Below are 21040 nucleotides of genomic sequence, written 5' to 3'. Positions count from 1 at the left end.
CATAACCAGGTTACACACTAAAAATCATGGTCTCAACAGAAACAACGAGGAGTCCTTGTGGCACCTTAGCGACTAACAAATTTATTTGGGCATAAGCTTTCGTGGGCTATAATCCCATGACATTTTATGCCCAAATACATTTGTTAGTCTCTAAGGTGCCACAAGGACTCCTTGTTGTTTTTGCTGATACAGACTAACATGGCTACCCCTCTGAAACAGGTCTCAACAGATAAACTGGTTGTATAGCTCATTACAACAATTTGTCCTTTGTCCTCAGACGGCAGAGGTGTTAATTGCCCTCTTCATTTTAAGTGGTTTCTTGCATCATGTGTTAATCCCTTATGTTTAACAATCTGTCGCACCTTGTATTTAGCTGTGACACTCTGATTACCCTTTCTGGACCTGAAGAAGAGCTCTGTGATGCTTGAAATCTTGTCTCTTCCACCGACAGAAGTTGTTCCAGTAACAGATATTGCCCCACCCACCTTGTCTCTCGCATATCATGGGAACAACAAGGCTAGAACAACAATGCAAACAAAAAAGTTTTCTGTTTGCTTGGAACTGAATACTTAGTCCTAATTAAAAAATGACTGCAGGACAACCCTACCAAAATGGACATCCAGCCTGGAATCCTCCACTAAGGAAAAGTGTCTTGTAAATGTGTGGACTGAGCTCCAAATCACTGCTTTACAAATTTCAGAAATAGGGACATTCTCCAAACAAACAGCAAAGGTTGCCTGGGCTCTAGTGCAATGTGCTCTAAGGTGGTTAGCCTCATTAGCTCGTAGCATCTTATCATATTGTTGGCGGCCACATTTGATTATCTCTGTGAGGAAATTGTCTGACCCTTAACCTGATCAGCACAGACCACAAACAGTCTAGGTGTGTACCAGAATGGTTTTATTCTCTTAAGGTAATATGACAATGCCCTGCCTTAATACATCAAGTGTATGAAGTATATTTTCCCCTTGGATTGAGCAAAGTTTGAAGAATAAAACTGTAAGATGAATAAATGGATTCATTTGGAACTCAGAATCAATGCTGGGCAGGAATTTGAGATGTGGCCCTGATAGTAACCCCATCCTTATGAAACACTTTGTAAGGGGGACCACCATGAGGGCCTGAATCTACCGTAGCCATCGAGCTAACATAATGGATCCTAAAAAGCAGCCTTTATTGACATGTGGTATAAGGAACAGGTTACTAAGGGCTCAAAGCAAAGACCCATTAACCCTGTGAATACTATATTCAGCAGGGGGCTTCCAAACTGGAGAAAAAACGTGAATAAGGTCCTTAAGCAATCTAGAGTGAGAAAATACAGTGTGGCCCTGGACAGGAGGGTGATGTGCAGATATCACTGTTAGATGTACCATTACAGAACTAATAGAAACTCCAGGTTGTTTCAGAGTTAGTAGAAAGTCCAATACTGCTAAAATCGGTGCTGTCAAAGGAGGCAGCTGGTGCTGACGTGTTCAAATATAAAACCTCTTCCACTTCGCTTTACAAGTCAGTCTAGTTGAAGCTTTCCTACTTTGGAGCAAAATATTCTGAATTTCGCTCAATAGCTTCTTTTGGTGGATATTGGTCAGTCAGCCAGCCAGCATCTAGGCTGTCAGATATAACCATGCTGGGTCCAGGTGTAAGATCTGACAGTTATTCTGGGAGACTATGCCTGTTTTGCCCAACAAAGTGATGGGGGCTGTGTTGCGAGGTTCATTTCCCAATGCTATCAGGCATGTTTGAGTTTCTATGTTATATGTTGTAAATGTAAGGCTGGTGAGGGACAAAGTGGAGGGCCTCTGAGAGACATTTCAATCTCTGCTCTCCTTTCCTCTGCTGGGGAGTCAATTTAAAGCAGGCAAGCTAAAGAACAGCAAGAGGAAGAGTTAGTAACGGTCAGTGGTGACATTAACATTGGAGAATTTGTCAGTGTCTCTCTAGGGGCAACTGTTTTGGAAGGTTCTTTCAGTGGGAGATGACGGGATCTGAAGAAGTCCAGGTGAGGGTCAAGAGGAGATAAGCAAAACATGGAGTGACCATTTCATAGATTTTAAGGCCAAAACCCAGAAGGGACCATAAGATCATCTAGTCAGACATCTTGCATATAACAAGCCATAGAATTTTGTCATGAAAGCGTCTGTATAACTAGGCTCTTATACCATGCCCATTACTATTTTGTCTGAGCAATTCTCCTCTAGCAGGACAGGAGCAAAGCCAACGAGCTTTATCCTGCAGGAGCAGGGAGGGGACCCTGGAGACAAGGGAATAAGCCTGCAGCTGATAGATTCTAGGGTCCAATCACACCACCATGTAGATACATATGTAATGGCCAGACAAACACCATGTTAGGTTCCACCCTTGTGGAGTTTCTTATGCATTCATTAGTTATAAGAGTGGTGAAGAAACCTTGTATCTGGATCCAAAACCCTGAAGATTCTGTGGAGATTTTGAGGCTCGGCCCCAGGCAGAAAGCCGTCAATGAAGAAGCCTTGTCCCTTTGCATGAGTTCTGCATCTCTGTCCATATACCTTGGCTAATCCTGTTGACTGGGTCTGAACCTGGGGTTCTCCCTTAAGAGAGATCACCACCGTGAATGTGGCGACAAGGAGAGGGCATTTTGCTAGCTCAGTCAAGCACTGGCAGCAAGTGGATCAGCAGTACAAGGGGGGAGGGAGAGGTTGCTGATATTCCCTTGCATGTGGAGAGTGAGAGAGGGGCAGAGATCTGGACACCATCTGGCTCTGCATGTGCACCATCCATGTTAATACAGCTGAGACTAAGCCATCTCTAAACTGCAGCTCTACCTGACAAATCTAAAGGAACTGAGGCATTAGGAGATGAGTTAAGCTGGTCTTAGTTGGAAGTTGCTTTTTGCAGCTCTCCCTGTCTGTAGCACTGCCAAGAGATCCGTCGAATTGTAAAATAGAGTCCCCTCCCTACTCCTGCAGGATAAAACCCATTGGCTTCACTCCTATCCTGCTAGAGGAGAATTGCTCATGGTATAAAACCTAGTTATACAGACATGCTTTCATGATGAAATTCTATGGTCTGTGATACACAAGAGTTCTGACTATATATATACATTTCACAAGACATAAACTAATCTTTCTATTTAGAAAAAAAAACAACAGGTCCCCTGGAAGTGATTCTAGTGTAATTTGAAATGCAGTATTTGTAAACTTACTTTAGTGTCTCAACATATGTACAGAGTTTACATAAAACTGAGATCTCTGCAGCCCATGAAAGTTAATATAATACAAATACTGACTGGCTCTGAGGACAATATTTCCCTAAGGAAAATAATAGTTCCTGAGATTGTGCTTTATTGCCCTAAGCTGAAGGAACTTATTTTCCCAACTACTGTGCTCAGAGACATTTTCAGGTGTTCCCCCTATTTGCTCACACAATCCCATGTGCACCACACCCCCTAAACTCACCAGTATCAGGCTGACTCTGTGGCTCTGTCTCCTGACTTCTTGTTGAGAGAGGACCATAGGTGTTAGCTCCTCATACAGGAGCCACAGAGGAGGAAGCCAGCAGGCTCCCTCACCCATACAGGGTTGTAGAAGAAGGGCAGAGCAGTCCTTTAATCCTCCAGCATTTGTTTTCCCCTTACTCTCAGCACCAGCTCTGCTGATATCAGTTCTCTTTCCAACTATATGTTTGATGTAAAGAAATGCCCTTCTACTACTGCCGGTTTAGAGTGGAAATAGTACAAACCAAGTTTTGGTTGTATGATCATGTATTAACCAAGAAAAAGTTCCCAAAGGTAAACACACACACACACAATTTCATCTCTAGTATATTCTGAGCAATATCACTTAAAAAAGAAAAAAAGGTTTTTGACAATATTTGGGGGGCGGGGCTCTCTCTGGCTTTTAGAAGCAGCAAAATGATCAATGAAAATGGCAAGTTTTACCACAAGCCTGATGAAGTTCACTGAGTTAGCAACAAATTCTACCAAACTTCTCATTTTGCCCAAATTCTTCCCATTTTTTTGTAATTCAAAACCTGAACATTTGTGTGGGGTTGGCTGTTGCTAAACTGTAAAAACAAAACTCACTGCAAAAGTTTATCGAAATGCATGCAAACTAAAGGCAGGCATGTTTCTTTCAGCTCTAGAAAGGACAGAAGAAGAAAAAAGTGTGGAAGAAACGGAAAAAGTCTTGAATGGACATGGTAATTCATAGTGGAACTGCTGCAACAGGATTTCAAAAGATAACACTATTTGACACTTGCCATTTGTTTTAAAAAAGACTTTCAGTGAAATAAAAGAGGTTTAATACTTGACTAAGAGTGACATAGGCAACTTGCAGAGGAAAGTAGAGTAGTGGAACACTTACGCTCTGCTAAAACACTGAACATTTCTCTCAGTGCAGTTTCTTCTTAATTCCTTGCACAACATTTTTAAGGTAATGTTTGCTGCAAAGACAAGATGGTGAAACCATACGGTCCTACTTCCATTCTTAATGCTGACCTAAAAAAAGAAATACTTCTACTTTTGGAGAGCAGAAAACAATCATATTAAAGTAACTTAAGCATCTACACCTCTACCTCGATATAACGCTGTTCTCGGGAGCCAAAAAATCTTGCCGCGTTATAGGTGAAACCGCGTTATATTGAACTTGCTTTGATCCACCGAAGTGCGCAGCCCCGCCCCCCCCCCCCCGGAGCACTGCTTTACCGCGTTATATCCAAATTCGTGTTATATCGGGTGGTGTCATATCGAGGTAGCGGTATATTAAACAAATTATGAAAACATGTCCCACGTTCTGTCTAATACACACAGAAGTGGCTAAATCTGGAGGGATATTACATACGTTGTCCGTATTGCACATGTGATGTACAATACTATTTCATTGGGTCAGCAAAAACTGGATGTCAGTTTATAAAGGAACTTTCATCTTCAAGGCAATAAAAGTCATGCAGTGCTTATAACAAACCTTATACTATGGTTTGGTCAAATTAAAGCATAGTAGTAGGCCTTTACAGTTACAGTGAGCTAAATATAAAGGCACTTTCACTGATTGGTCTGTTCTGATACTCATGAAACAACATAACTTTTGGTCTAATTGCTACATTTTCATTTAATATATTTACTTTATTACTTTTTATCTCAAGTTCAGGTGATGAGACAACCTAATTTTTAATGGAATGTACTCAGATAACATTTAGGGGAACTGAGCAAAGACATGCTGGTTTTGCTGTCAAGATTGCAAACTGCATATCAAGTATTTTTGTTCGATATGAGAGAGAGAGAGAGAGAGAGAGATGATTTTTTTTTGTTTGTTTTTACAATCCACCTTTCCTACCAGAACTCTTTCTTTTTATTGAAAGGATGTCCCTACATATTCATGATCAAATACAAGAATCCACACATAATACTAGCTCTCGCAAACTTATCCCTGCCTTGCATTGACATTCCTTTACTAACTGGAATCCAGTTTAATTTTGCTGTTTTCATGAGCTCACTTCTTACTTGAAAGTTTGTTATTCTGGGGGTGAAGAGGGAGAAGGTGGTTTTGTGATAAAACTGACTTTTTTTACAACTGCATTTTACTACCCACCAAATGCTGTTTAGTCATGCCATTTCCAAACAGTATTGAACAGTACTGAACCAGTATTTTAACTAGTGCTCTCCACTTATGCTTAACAGTAGAACCACCAGATGTCCCAGTTTTAAGACACTGTCTCGCCTGCTCTCCCATGAGCAGATTTAATGTTGCATGCTGCTATCCCTGTTGATTGTCAGAACAGTAGCACTGACAAGGGCAGAGTCAAACAACAAGGGAATGAGAGAAAGAAGTAGATCTGTTGAAACAAAAATCTTTAAAGGAGACCCACAGATCCAATACTGACTATCTTTTAAAGGACACCACTAGGAGTTACAGTTATTCTATGGAACATTTGGATATTTAGCACAGGATGGGGAGACCAATTTTAAAATGTGCCTTTTTCCTTCCACCATTTTTGCCACATAAACTGAAATCCTCCATTTCCCTTGTGGGTCAGATACTTAGTGCTTATTTCACTCTCACTCTATAAGTGTGCCACTGTATGAAAAAGCATTGTACATCTAGAGTTAAAAAATCTTACACCTCTACCTCGATATAACGCTGTCCTCGGGAGCCAAAAAATCTTACCGTGTTATAGGTGGAAACGTGTTATATCGAACTTGCTTTGATCCACCGGAGTGCGCAGCCCCGCCCCCCTGGAGCACTGCTTTACCGCGTTATATCAGAATTCATGTTATATCGGGTCGCATTATATCGGGGTAGAGGTGTATATACACAGAATATACCATTCTAGATTCAAATATGCAGACATGGTGCCCAGAATACAGGGCAGCAGTTGTAGAGGATACACAATTCCCTTCTTTCCCATCCTATTCCACCCACTGTGACTCACTCTGATCTGTACTTCTGATGGAAATATGTTCTTATTTTGTCTGCTTCTTCGGACACATCGCTTCTGATATGCAAAATCATACAGAAGACAAAAATGCCATGAAAAGGTTACTTATATTTTATAACTGGCATTAAAAACTGTTTTCTGATTGGCTAGTTTATGACAGGCTGGTGGACCTGACATAGCAGGTTGGGAACACACTGTGGCAGCTTCCTCCAGTTCTCCCTCCTCCTTCAAAAACACCATACTAGGAACATGAGAGAAGTACCCCACTCTGTCTTGCAGTCGGGCCTCCACCACTACCTGCCAGGAGGAAACACAGTCCTTGTCTGGGTGCATTGCTGAATATCCTGAATTCCCCACTCTGTCTTCTCCCTCTCCAGCATGTCACCAGCTGACAGGGAGGAATTTACTCTGGGCCCCAAAGAGAACGGAGAAAAACACATCTGGGCCCTGCACTAAATGCTATTTCCCTGGCAGCTGGCTGAATGCCCAGCTTGCCTCACTCCCTGGGACAGGTACAGGAAAGAAGAGCACTTTCCTTGCAGATGACCAAGAGGAAGACAAGAAACCCTGGGATACAAGGAGGAGACCTAGGAGGAGATCTCCGGGGGCTGCTCCTGCTCTTCTTCCAAACCTAGTCCTGTGGGAAGAGGGTGAAAGGGTCTGGCTCCTGCAGAGACAGTAATCTGTACAGTGAGTGCATTGAGAGTGAGGGAGATTGGGTGCTGTGTGTGGGGAGGGCAGTGAGGGAGACGGCTTATGTGGTAGGCAGACCCAGTAAGGGTGAAGTCGTGTATGTGTATGTGTGTGTGTGTGTGTGTATGTGTGTGTGGGTGCACAATACTAAAAGTGTAGGTGAGCTGCAGCATTTTTACATAGACCAGAGTTTTAATTTCACACTAATACTTTATGTCTGGTTATACAGGGGAAGGGAAAAATAAATGATGACAGAAGTGGAAGGCCCCTTATGCGCTGGGCTACAGGGGACCCCAGATGTGCTTGAACTAGCCCTGTGAACATAAAATGCAGACTTAGATAAAACTGGATGGCATTAAAAAATGTAGCTTGTGCTGCAGCCCCACATACCTATATATATTTAAAGACTATAGATCAAACAGTAAGCAATATCTTTAAAAGAAAAAAGAAGACAGGTTTAAGAAACTAAATCTTTGTAATAAATAATATATTATTAGTTAAGGAGATGAACTGACAAAGAAGCGCACTCTAATCTCTTCCCTGCAACAAGCATAACGACTGAATCACTAGCACACCATTTTCCCTTTAGCATGTGCAAGGATTGGTGCTACACTACAGTTTCACCTAGAATACTAAACACAACTAATCTACCAAAGTGTATTAAGATTAAGTAACATGTCAGTGACACGGTCATTTATCTGCTGTAATTTTATCTTGCAAAAATATAATTTCCCAGTGGCTTTTAAAGAATACTTTTGAATGTTTTGGGCCAGGTTTAAATTAGGGAGGAGGGAACTGACCATTTAATTGAAATGAACCAAAATCTTGTTTTGGGTTTGGGAATAAGACCCCCCGCAACAGAAACCTACAAGGTGTGGCATTAAGCAGCTAAGCCCAGCAGCTGTGGCAGTCTCTTTGATAGGCTCTGACATCAATCTGAATGTAAATTTTGCATGTGGCCCGCACTCTGGGGCTTACTGAAGCAGTAGATCACCTCATGGGCTAGTTCACTCCAGATTTCCATTTATAGAAGGAAGAACTACCCATCAGCATGGCAGAGGCTCCATTCACTTCACTTAACTAGCGACTCTCTCAAAATAGCAAAATATGCACCACTACACTCATACCCTCAGCCCTCCCCAAAAGCACTACCAAATAGATGAGTTTAAAACACTCTGCTAAGCCCAACAAATCCAGGCTATTTCAGAGCCAGAGTGGAGCAAGTTCCCTAATCAAGAAGCCCTCACCTTTTTGCTAGATCCCTGTTTTCTACAGCAAGGGAGCTCCAACTCCAACACCTCCACTGAAGTCAATAACAATCTTGCATTGACTTCAGTGTGGCCAGGATTTCACCTGGGGAGAGGCCGGTCCAAGCCACTTAGGGTTTTATAGACCAAAACACAGCACCTTAAACTGCACACAGAAACCATCAGGCAGGCAATGCATGCTATGGAACACTGGTGTTATGATGAGATACACCACTTCAGAGGAATAACTGCTTGAGGAGGTAATACTTCTGGCATAACAACCATTCAGGCCACACACTGATTTTGCAATGTAGATCCAGGCAGCAACAGAGAACAAAGGAATGCATAGGTTTCGCATAACTGTTATTTTTAATGTGAACAACAGGTTGCTATTCTGCTATCATAGACCCAGGCTGAATAAAATACTTTATCCTGCTTTAATAGCATAGAGACTGGACAGATTCTATTTTTTACCTCCAGTATTTATTTTTAGCATAGCTTTGTGTAAGTCCACACTTCCCTGAAATCTATGTGATCACACTAAAAAATCTCTGTAGCTTGACAAGACTACAGGTAAATGTAGACAATTTAACTCATCTACATTACAGTTTAGGTTAGAAGCAGTTTTGGAGCTGACATCATATCTAACAGGTTTTTCTAATTTATTTTCTAAGTCATTCTGTATGATACCTAGCTGAGATACCAAAAAAAGCATTTTTAACTCATAAAACAATAACATATGCAAATTTATAATAGGAAAACAATAGAGTGTCTCATTGGCAGTGAAACAACAACAGATTCAAAATTGATTTTTTTATCTATTAAACTTTTTATTTTGACACTAGTTATTTTAGTACTGGAAAATGTATGATGTAATGATGATCAGAAACAACTATGCCCTCTGTTTTTTTCTAAATTGAGTTGTTTTTGGTCATCAGCTCAGAAGACCAGAATGATATGGCAAAGAATCATAATCCAAGCCAAACACACACAGGTATGAGAACTTCTACCAAACTCTATAGTATTAAGAGATCATGGCCTTGTCTACTGGGGTAAAGTCGAGCTAAGTTACACTACCCAGCTATGTGAATTACCCCGGGATCTTCACTGCGCTGCGTCGATGGGACACGCTCTCTGCTCAACTTACCTTACTGTTCTTGGGGAGCTGGAGTACCAGAGTCAACCAGAGACCGCTCTGCCATTGATTTTGCCGATCTTCACTAGGCCTGCTAAATTGACACCCGCTGCATCGATTGCAGCAGCGTCGATCTCCCAGTAGTGAAGACAAGCCCTAAGAAAATGTTCTGCTAGGAGAAAAAATAGGGTGAGTGAAAAATAGAGAAAATTGCCTTTGAAACGATTTCATCTTGAAAATCTGACTTTCCTTCTTGCCTTCAGTGGGGCTCCGCATGGGCACAGGGATCCACTCACATAGAGCAATTTACAAGATTGGGAGCTTGGTGATGTACTTTGCCCTTTGCATCTGGCTCTTTCTTCCTCCATGCTGTCCCTCATTTTCTGCTGCCATGTCCTCTCTCAACTTCTAAATAATGTCAATCTCAACTGCAATGTCACCATCTTATCAGAAGTGGTGTGTAGGGGCTTTACACAGCCCACAAATTCCCCACAAACACCCACCACAGCAAATGTGTTTGATGTTGGGCGCTCTTCTCTGGAACCTCTAATGGGCGTATCTCCCTTCTTTCTTTCTTGCTAACCAACTCAAGCTTCCCCCTTCCACTCTCTCACTGTAGGCCTATCCCTTGTCATCCATCCTCATTAAGGCTCCCCTTTCCCTCCTTCCTCTGCTTCACCCTCTTTATAGTTACCACTTCCTTTCCCAACCCACCTGGCTCCTCCTCTCCATCATCCTGAGGGGGCAGCAAAAGAGGGAAGCACCAACTGTGAGAGAGTTGACTGAACTACAGCTGGCTGCCTCCCTAACTCTGGAAAGTCGGGAGGTGAAGGAGCGAAGAGCAGCAGGAGAAACAGAGAGGCAACCGCTGGAAACTACAGGGGTACTAACTGCTGCTACTGGCCAAAGGCAAGAACTGCAGTAAAAAAGACTCACTTTCCCCAGCCCAGCTATTTGAGACATAATTACTATAATTTTGTCCCTCCTGAACCCTTTCACTAGGCAGACTCATTCACAAAGGCTGCTGCCTAGTACCCAGAGGTTTGATAATTTGCACTTTTTCTAGCTTGGGTTTTATTAGTTTAAAATTTGGAAATTCTAGAACAGATGTAATGAGCAAAAAACTCAGATTTCTATTTATCTTAAAAAAATAAAAGGCAGAGAAAATCAAAAAACAAAATGCCCAGAGCCGTAAAACAAAGACAAAGGTTTTCCCTGTACCTGCCTCTTAGGATTTTTATGTTTTCTAAAATGTTTTGCAGTATTTCTGCAGCTTCTTCTGATATATCTGAAATATGAAGTTTGCATTTTCTAAATGGCAAGTATGGCCAAGGTTCTTAGTCCCAGGCAGATGTAATGCCATTTCTACTATGTTGTAATATGGCTTCCTTAAAAAGAAGTTAAAAGGATTAATAAAAAAAACCAACAACAAATATTCACCAACCCATATGGTCAATAATTGCTGTTTAATAGTCCCCCTATTACAAACCTAAAAAGCAACAGCCAGAATTACCAGTAGAGTATTAATAAACAGGAATGAGTTAATAGTGCATAAAGACCTTCTAGTGGAACAGTGGGGGAGTTGAATATTCTTTTCTTAAGTCAGCTGTAAGTAATTACTACATGGTGTGCTTCTGACTATTACCATAACAGAGCAATTGGACGTGAAGAATGGATAATAGTATGGACATGGAGGTATTTTTAGAACATCAGCAGTGAGGCAGGTAAATGCCCTGCTTGAGCACAAACCTTAAATAAGTTTAGAAGACATTTTTTTCCCCTAGCCTTGGTAGAATTTTGAAGAGATCAATCTAATAAATTATTTAAAATAACTTCATAAAGAAATGCCTGTGATATGTAAATAAGAAAAATGGAAAAAAAAAAAAAACCCATCTAGCCCGTGCTACTGTATCTACATAATCACAGGTTCCTTCCTGTTTCTTTTAGAGTAGTGCCTTCATCTGTATGAAGCAGAATGTGGCTTCACTAGCTTCTATTGGCTACCCAGGTAAAAGCTAAAATATTCAAATAAGAACTGTAACTGTGATTGCAGGAGTTGTGATTTTTCTAAAATTGAGTTAGTCATCCTCAGTGATTTAATGATGCATATCATTTATTTTAAAATATTATTATAGGAGCATTCACTGAGATGCAGCTTCTTGTTCGCAGGACTGTCCATTATGCTATGCAGCAGGGCTTTTCATGTACGACTACAGGCTGAGATATTGTCTATCGACACAACGTATGCTCTCAGATAAAAACAGCTTGAGACTTTTGATTCAGAGAGTAGTAATTTTGTAAATGCACAAAAATATAATTTAAGGAATATTTTGAATTTTTCGAGCTATAGGTCCTTCTACTATTGTTGCTACACAGGGCAGATGTTGATTTTTCAATTTGCAGGTTTGTTAAGCATCATGGAATGTTTTGGTTCTCAATCAAGAATATTCTTCCCAAGTGGTTCCAAAGTCCTATGCTTGAAAATAAATGCATGTCCTTTTTGTTTCCTAGCAGCATGTGTTCTGCGTTCAATAGAAGGATAAGACAGATAATTTGATGCCATTTATTGGACCAACATATAAGTTTTAAGCCACAGGCTCTAGGGATGTAATGTAATGGCAGATTCTCTTTGTCTTACAAAAGCAGTTTATATAAGATGAGCTGTGATGACCTGTTTACTGTGCTCCACATAGAAACAATACGTTTTCTGAATATTATTAAATACCAGAGACTATGATGTCATCTGTGCTGTGTCTGTCTATTCTGAGGCTTTTAGCTACTAGTGACATTATAAAAGTGCTACCCTTGTATTTATGGGATAATATTCAAGTGGAGGAATATACCATATACCAGGTTAGAAACACACACACACACACACACACACACACACACACACAGTGAAATTCTAGCCCCACTGAAGTCAATGGGAGTTTTGCCATTGACTTCAATGGATGCAGAATTTCTCCCAAAGCAAAAGGTGTTTATTTCACATATATTTTAAAGCCATTGGTATTAGTCCTGTATTTTCACATGACAAACAAATACTCGACAAACCACAGTAACAATGTAGGGCCAAGTTCATCCCGGTCAAGTGAAAAATTGTCTAAATTCACTGACTTCAGAGCATTTGCATCAAGGATCATAATGGCCCACAATGTTTTCTTGGCCCATATGATTTGAAAAGTGTTGTCTTCTTAGAGTAACCACTGATGTCATGATATGGAGCTGATGAAAATAACTGTGAAGGGTGTGTTGAACAAGTGAATGTTCTTGGGCGAGGCAGGTGGAAATGGAATGAGGTGACTGAGAACAATAATAGTACTTGACGGTGCTATAATAAAGGATCTCAAAGCACTTTACAAACTTTATTGAGTTCCGCCTTACAACATCCACACCCCATGATACTAAGTATTATTTCCACTTTAAAATCTGACCCATTGCCACCCAGAAAGCCTGAGTAGAGCTGGGATTAGCACTCAGATTGCTAGGTCTGTGCCTTAAACCAAGGACATCCTGTCCTCTTAAGATTATCCTTTCCTCAGTATAAATTGTGTAATGTTAAAGACTCAAAAAGCAAGAAATGAGAAAAGCTATAGGGTTTATAGGGTAATGTTAACTGAGGGCATGTTTTAATCCCTTCTCTCCCCCGCCCTAAATAAAACCTAAACAATATATTGTGCCAAACAACCTTAACAAGAGTTAACAACCTTAACAAGAGTTAAGGAACAAACACCGCACATCGACAAAGTATTTGGTATAAAAAAACCCACATCAAACATTTGGTTTTTAGCCTTTTTCTCAGTTCTCCCCATCTCTTCTTCTGTATGTTGTCTGGTTAGTCTCTAATCCTCCTGTATGATGTATGTAGGCAAACCCCTGTGCCTTCATGGGGCCCCGTTGAAGCCAGTGCAACTCAGCACAGGTGCAGGGGTCTGCTCATGTGCATCAGATGGCAGGAGCAGGGGCTTTGAATTTCAATGGCTTGGAGCAAAGTACTGTCTTCTTGCATGTCCTGAAAGGGTCTAAAATACTTTTAGGTACTATGTATTAAATGATTACATAAAAATAATAATAGTCTAGACTATGCCCTTGGATGGGGAAAAATCCATGGGAGGGGCTGAGGATACTTCCAAAATAAATAGACAGGACAGACAAAGGGAAACAGGCACAGAGATGTGAGGTGACTTGTCCAAAGTCACACAGCAGTGGTAGAGTCAGAAAGAGAACCCAGGTCTTCTGGCTCTCCATCTAGTGCTCTATCTATCCAGATATCTGAACAGGATGCGTCCCTAAGCTATCGTGGAAACATATCCCAAAGTGACAAAGAAATTGGTTATGAGCAGAATAAAGCCTATTCTCCAGTACAGCAAGACGTCCTACCATCAGTAGTACCATTAGCCCTCCCCACACCAAAAAAAAAAAAGTTTTTGCACTTGCTCAAAGTTCCATAGGCTGCAGAGCCATGGGCCCACGGCCTGACTGCTTTTAAGCAGTGGTCTCGTACTAAATCAATACGCTGTCAGAGAAGTCTGGAGCATCACTCCAGCTGTTTGTTTGCAATACTACTGAAATTGGATCTGACCACCCATCTATCCATACAGAAGGGTGGCTTGGCCAAATTTCATGGAGCAGTGTTGTAACCTGGAGCACAGGGTCGCAACACCACTCAAATCCAGCCCAGCTACCCCTCTGTCCAGACAGTGTATTACGGAGTGCAGGAGAGTCCACTCTGAACTTGACTCTAGGCAGCACCAGCTCATGCACTGTGTGGTAAGCAAGAGGGGAGAATCCTCAGCCGAGGAAGACTCATGGTCCCTGTGGGAGTGGGAGGAGGCTGAGTGGAGACTGGAACGGGGTTGCTGCTGCGGGGCTGGGCAGTCAGAGGGGATCAGAATTTGCCCCTTGCCCCAAGAAATATCTGACTTGGTGCCACTGCTTACCATTGCTGTGCTGGGAATGTCTCTACCAGAAAGCGGAAGAATACAGGTGAAAAGCTGATGTAAGGCACTGCCAATCAAAGAGGAGAGAAGGAAAGGGCCACGACAGCAAGCACTAAAGTCGCAGAACATCTGTTTTGAGGGAGCTGTTGCAGTCAAACTTTAAAATAACGTTATTGTCTAAGCTTTGTCACACCTTCCCTTTCCTTAGCTCTGTTCTTTATAGGTCCCTCTGGAAAGGGAGAAAAAGGGTGAAGTCAGCCAAAAAGAAGAAAGAGTTTCCACTTATTTATGAAATGGAAAGTGTTTAAAAGTAGCAAGAGCCTAAATTAGCACTGTGGAAAAGCTTTTGTAGTCTTGATGGTGAGTTAGTCAAACTATCTCTCTGTCTTCCAGTTATCCCAGTTCTTCACTAAAAGGGGTACCAAAATAAATATAAACCTACCAATCATTTGTTTTAATGATTTTAACAAGATAAATGAATATTTTAATATAATCATTTAATATAATCAGGACATCTTGATTTTTTTATCTGAGTTGTTGTAACATGTTGTACTATTTTTGTATTATTCAGCCTAAAAGAAAAATGGAGCCATTAAAGGGATTGATCTGGAAGCAGTGGGGTTAATGAGGCAATCCTGATATAATAACCATAACATCATACATTTATATAGCACAGTATATCCAAAAGGATCCCAAAGCACTTTATAGACTTAACCTAAATACAAACCCTACAGGGGGATCATCCCATTCCATCACTGCAATGGAGCGACTGCTAAGATAAATTGCAACCACCATTAGCCAACACAGAGCACCACTACACAATAATTTAGGACAGGAAGTGCTGCATATTGCATCCACTTGAAACTGCAAAGGGCGTTAGGGTGGGTAGAATTCAGATATTCTCACTATGATATAAAAAAACTAGATTGACTAGATACAACTGATTTGGACCAGAGCTATGCAAATAAATGATTTTTCAGTTTGTTGGTCAAACTGAAAAAAGTAGGGGGAAATTGTTTGAAACATTTGAAAAAAAATGACACCTTTTCTGTTAATTTTTCAGCAAACCATAAAGTAAAATATATATATATATATTTGGGGTTGAACTAAATGTTTCATTTGACCCGATTTTGAGTTTAGCATTTTATTAAAAATAAAATTGAAGTAAAATTCAAAATGAAATTCACTGTGAATTATAAAATCAAAATATTTTGTTTAAAAAATGTAGAAGTGAATTATTTTTATTTAGTTGCATTTTGTTTTGTTTTATGACAAAAAAAAATTTAGTCAAACATGATAAGAATTTGTGAAATGTTTCAATCAATCTAAATCTGCATTTTTGGATGAAAAAAAATTGTCCAAAATTTTTGCCCAGCTCTAATCAATGCCTTATTTTAATATTTTCACTGGAAAGAGGCATCTATAGCAGCACACTGCCCCCTAGCACCATTCAGGGGCACCTATGAAGTATTGACTCAAAGAGAAGAGTGTCATCTATTGAATTACCATTAACACGTACTGGGCTATTCAGGTGTCCTTTGGATATCTCCGGAGAAAGTCCAGAGAATGTCCAAACCGGCTACAGGGACCGGATCAAAACCAAGATGATTGGCTTGCAAGGTTATTATGGGTTATTTTCTTAAAATGTTCAACTATATTTCGGATTTCTGTTGGCACTGATTACTTGAATGTGCTCTTAAATAAAATAAAAACAAATTTCCAACACTGAGATATTTATGTATTGCTGCATGTATTATTATTATTATTTGTACTATGCTAGCACCCAGAGGTCCCAACCAAAAGTGGAGCTTTATTGGGCTAAACATTGCATCAGCATGTAATAAGAGACAATCCCTTCTTCAATGGGTTTGCAGTCAAAGCAGACAAGAGTGACAAAGATAGGAAAAACAGGGCTTTGGAGCGGAGCCAGAGCTGGAGCGCAGAGCAGCTCAGGAGCAGTGGAGCTGTAGGTTTTTGCCTGGAGCTGGAGCGGAGCCGGAGCACAGCTCCAAAGCCCTGGAAAAATATTATTTTCCCTATGAGGAACTGAGGCGAAAAGTGATTTGCCTGAATGTATACAGAATGTATAGATTAAATGACATCAATGTTCAAAAAGCACTGAAGGAACAACTGAGACATAAAAACACAAAAATATGGGACAAAATCTGAAACTTCAGTTTAACTCACCCTACTGTGTCTGTGTCCAATAGAGAATAAATGCTATGTAAAATCACCCCCAGATCCCACCCTCAAAATATCCAGGGAAGGGAAAGCAGGAGACACTATTTGAGTCTCAGTTCTGATTTTCCCCAATTTAATTGGTTTAACTAAGGACTTTTGTATTTTTAGAAGATATTGGATATGTTGTGTGATTTTTTGTTTTCCTACATTAGCTTGTTACAGTAGATGCTTGTTTGCAGCAACACCTTGTAAGAGCAACCGCCATTATGAGCAACATTTCCCCTGGGAACACATTCTCTACTGTGAATTGTCGACACTCCCCATAACAGCAATAGCTACTTAAGAGTAACATAGCAATAGGCCACTGATATGTCCCTACTAATGAGTGTCTATTGTAGTAGCATACCCTGTAAAGGCCATAGTTTCTGGGTGTCCTTCATGGGCTGCTCCAGATGTATAGCTCTAGAGTAGTCTAGCCTGGAGTAAAGAAAGGCAAAGTAAGGCATTCATCTGACAGAAAGGGCATCATCATCTTGCTAGACATAGCTTGGAAAGGGGCAGTTTGTTATCCCTGTTGCTGTCCAGGAGCAGAGGCAAATGCAGCATTGCATCACTTGGATAACCAGTGGACAGATATCCTTAGCTGAGGAGATGGTCACAGACCCTGCCAGTTTCTCAAAATATTTCTCTCACTGAATCAGCACCAGTGTTATTCTGCCATTAATTAATTAATCCTAAACCAACTGCTTTTCATTTGTGCCTCTGTTTCACCCAGACACTAGGGCACCGGAGGGACTGTAGAGTGCTATGTGGTATCAGCATACTGGTGAAATTGTAGCCCATATCAGCTTGTGGTCTCCTCCAGCTGCTTCCAATAAGTGTGGAATAAGAGAGGTGACAGGACTGACAGTTTGGGAGCCTTGGAGTGGATAAGCAGCTGCCCATTACCACTCTTTGGGATCTCTTATAGGGAAAATCATGCAGTCACATTTATACGATTCTGTCTACTCCAGGTTCAACAGACATGCTAGTAGAACCTCAGGGTCCATGTGGTGTCAAAGGACATTGGTTGCTCTAACATTATTAGCAGATATTAAATGAAATAAATAAGATTTCTGTCACTTGCCAAGTGAATCATCCACCAGGAGAGAAGCCTGACCAGAAAGGATCTAAAATACTGCTGGAGTTAGCATGACACCAGCTTCTGAACACCCTCTCCAAAGTAAAGGAGGTTTGAGATGAGGAATTAATTGCTTAGGCTTGGTCTACACTACCCCCCTAATTCGAACTAAGGTACGCAACTTCAGCTACGTGAATAACGTAGCTGAAGTCGAAGTACCTTAGTTCGAACTTACCTTGGTCCACACTCGGCAGGCAGGCTCCCCCGTCGACTCCGCGGTACTCCTCTCGCCGAGCTGGAGTATCGCAGTCGACGGCGAGCACTTCCGGGTTCGACTTATCGCGTCCAGACTAGACGCGATAAGTCGAACCCAGAAGTTCGATTGCCAGCCGCCGAACTAGCGGGTAAGTGTAGCCAAGGCCTTAGATTATTGTCATCCAGTGATACCTTATTGAGCAAGGGCTGGAACACCACAGGAGGAATGTGTTTAAAGGTTACCTATAGTCTACACTCTTCAGAGAGACATTAACCATTTCTGTTAGCAGTTAAACAAGGTGCTCCCCACTATCTTTCATCAGCCATGAGAGGCAGGGCTCCTGAAAGTCATCATAGAAATAGAGATTTGGGGGGAAGTCTGTTCTGAGACTGGTCCAAGCTTGGCCAAGGGATGGTACTCTATTATCTGACTCAAATTTAACAGAACAGGCAATGTTCTCCTCTTTGTGAAGTAGGACATAAGTGCCTCACAGCAGATCTTAGGCTAAGACAACCTATGTTGGTTAAAGATTGTTCACTATCTGGAACAGGTTTGTTGGCCACAACTTTATAAAGGTTATGGAAAAGGAGAAGAAACATTTCTTAGCCTCCATCACCACCTTGGCATAGTTGTATGAGCTTCTTGTGACACAGTTCCAGCAACACTCCATGAGCCTATCCTCCTACTTTAGATGGTATTTTCTTCTCATACATTGATAGCCCTAGAGGAAATACCTTCTTTCAGTTACAGCATCACATAATTGAATAATAATCACTACGTTTAAAATCAGTTCCATAGTTACGTGCAACGGAGAGGCCTGCAGCCAAAAAGCTGTAGCCAATGTAAGTCCAGCTACTTCCCTCTTGGATTCTGGTCAGTTTTATAGGTTCATTGTTCTGCAATGGGTTTGTTCTATAACTTATCATGCTCCACTATTGCCATTCATCCTATATATTGGACCTTTACTCAATCAACCCTGTCACACTCAAACTGCTTTATGACAGAGCCCAAGCTTCTGATCCCACTCATTGCCCTTCACTGAGCTGGAGAGATTCTGTATTAATTTATGAGAATACAGGAGCTAGGCCTCTATTTTACTTACTGTACAGACTTGACCTGCGCGATATACTCCTAATTCTGCCCATTATTTTTCTTTTCTTGGCTTTTCTTCAACAGTCTGAGCCACTCCCTAGCTTTCCCCTCCTTTTCTGCTATTGCTCTCACACTCTCAATACATATCTTCACTTACACTCTTCTCACATTTAATTAATCTTTCACAATTAGTTATTCCCTTAAGATCACTTCACATTAGCCAGAATTTTCCTGCTTTCCCTCAACTCGGCCATTCACTTATATGTATTACCCTTTGCCAAGTTGATCACGTTTTCATGTGCTGCAGCATGCCATGTAGCTTTCATCTTCTGTTAACTCTTCACAAGGCCTCATTACTTATGATGTCCATGAACAATGAATACCCTAAGCAATATCTTATCTTTAAGTTCCTTTACCATAGCCCAAGGACCCCTGAGAATATAGCTTTACAATGTTACTACACACATGTGTTAGCAATGTGGCAAGCTGTCCAGAGATAGCACAGTAGTGAGCCAACCACCAGGAAGGAAAAGCTGACACCACCAATGAAAAGGAGATGAATTGGAGGCCAGACAAAATCTCTAGAAAAGGAGATGAGGTGTTGAAGAATGGTCTACTGGTTAGGGGTCTAACCTTCAACTCAGGAGACCACTGTCCAAGTGTTTCCAGAGGCCCTTTATCTGACCTAAGGCAAATCACTTAACCTTTCTGCGCCTCGTTCCCTAGTTGTAAAATGGACGTAATAGCTTACTATCTTACGGGGATGTTGTGGGGTTAAATACATTAAAGATTTACAGTAATGGGAAATGTCTAAGAACCTATTACAGATGGGCAAAAAACTACAAGTATCTATTGGGAGATGACAGCTAGTGAACACTGAGAGTAGCTTGAAGCACTAGTACAGAAGACATATCTAATTCCCATGCCGAAAGTTAGGCTCTAAGTAAGGGATTCTCTGTTGACATTTTTCTCCTTGTTTTGTTATGCTTGATTTTGTCACCCTTGCAGAATTGTTAGTGTGGGACAGTTAAAAGGTTGCAAGCCAAGAAACAGGACATTCCCACACATGGAGATTTGAGTGTTTCATTGTGGTAGTTGTTGCCTGAAAGGACTGAGCTGTGAGTAGTATTATTACATATATTTTGTTTTATCACAGAGCAAGCCTGAGATAATAAATAAGTTTTTGATCCTGCAAGTTAGTGGAATTTGTTAGTGTTCAGCACTTTAAGGCAATCCTTAAAAGAACAATTGGATATGAGAAACATCCATTTGGTCTGTCTAGCAGCCTCTTCTCAAGTCTAGTCGGCCCCAGAGAGGTACATTTTAGTCCATACTAGCATGTATTGTTTCAAATGGGACTACATTCAACATACACTAGGAAACTTGTGCATGCTAGCATGATCCACACAGGCATGTTACATGACATGCTGATGCGGACTAAAATTTACACTTCCTTGATACAGACTAAAGCACTGTGTAGACAAGCCACCAGTGGATACATTGTGGCTATCTCCAGCACTTTAAAAAATGTAATCAGAAAAGAAGTTGGACATTTTGATAAAATAAACCCAAAAAGGGCAATGACTATTTTCATTTATTACAACCAGCAAAACAAAGGTGGTCTTGAGTTATAGAAATAAACATACATAATAATGACAGGCAGAGCTGTGTGGAAACTGGAATTTTAGTTTCTTAGGAAATTCTCCAATTTCAAAATATGTCTTCTTTCGAAATTTCCCACAAAATGAAATTTAAAAAAAATCATTGCTGTGAATTAAAATATTTTGTTTAGATAAAATAAAAATATTTCATTTCAATTTTGACTTTTTATTTTTTTTAGTAATATAAAATAAAGTTTGAAATGAAAAGTAATTAAAAAAAATCAGAAATGTTCCAGTCCAGTAATGTTGAAATGGAACATTTTGACATAATCAAAATGCCTTGTGTCTAAGCGAAATTTCA

General features: G+C 40.7%; 1 long non-coding RNA gene across 1 annotated transcript in view; it reads right to left on the bottom strand.

Moving 5' to 3' along the window:
• Positions 1 to 4349: 4349 nt before the first annotated feature.
• LOC103307546 (uncharacterized) overlaps positions 4350 to 21040 on the bottom strand; it is a 544737-nt gene continuing 528046 nt past the window's right edge. Inside the window, exons 4-5 of the long non-coding RNA XR_010599941.1 lie at positions 9502 to 9661; positions 4350 to 4477 (exon numbers count right to left, since the gene is read on the bottom strand). This is a non-coding gene — a long non-coding RNA (uncharacterized LOC103307546). The remainder of the gene's footprint in view (positions 4478 to 9501; positions 9662 to 21040) is intronic.

The sequence above is a fragment of the Chrysemys picta genome, chromosome 3, assembly GCF_011386835.1.
Source record: "Chrysemys picta bellii isolate R12L10 chromosome 3, ASM1138683v2, whole genome shotgun sequence".
Taxonomy (NCBI): domain Eukaryota; kingdom Metazoa; phylum Chordata; order Testudines; family Emydidae; genus Chrysemys; species Chrysemys picta.
Note: the sequence above shows the minus strand (reverse complement) of the source record. Positions and strands in the feature narration are given on the sequence as shown.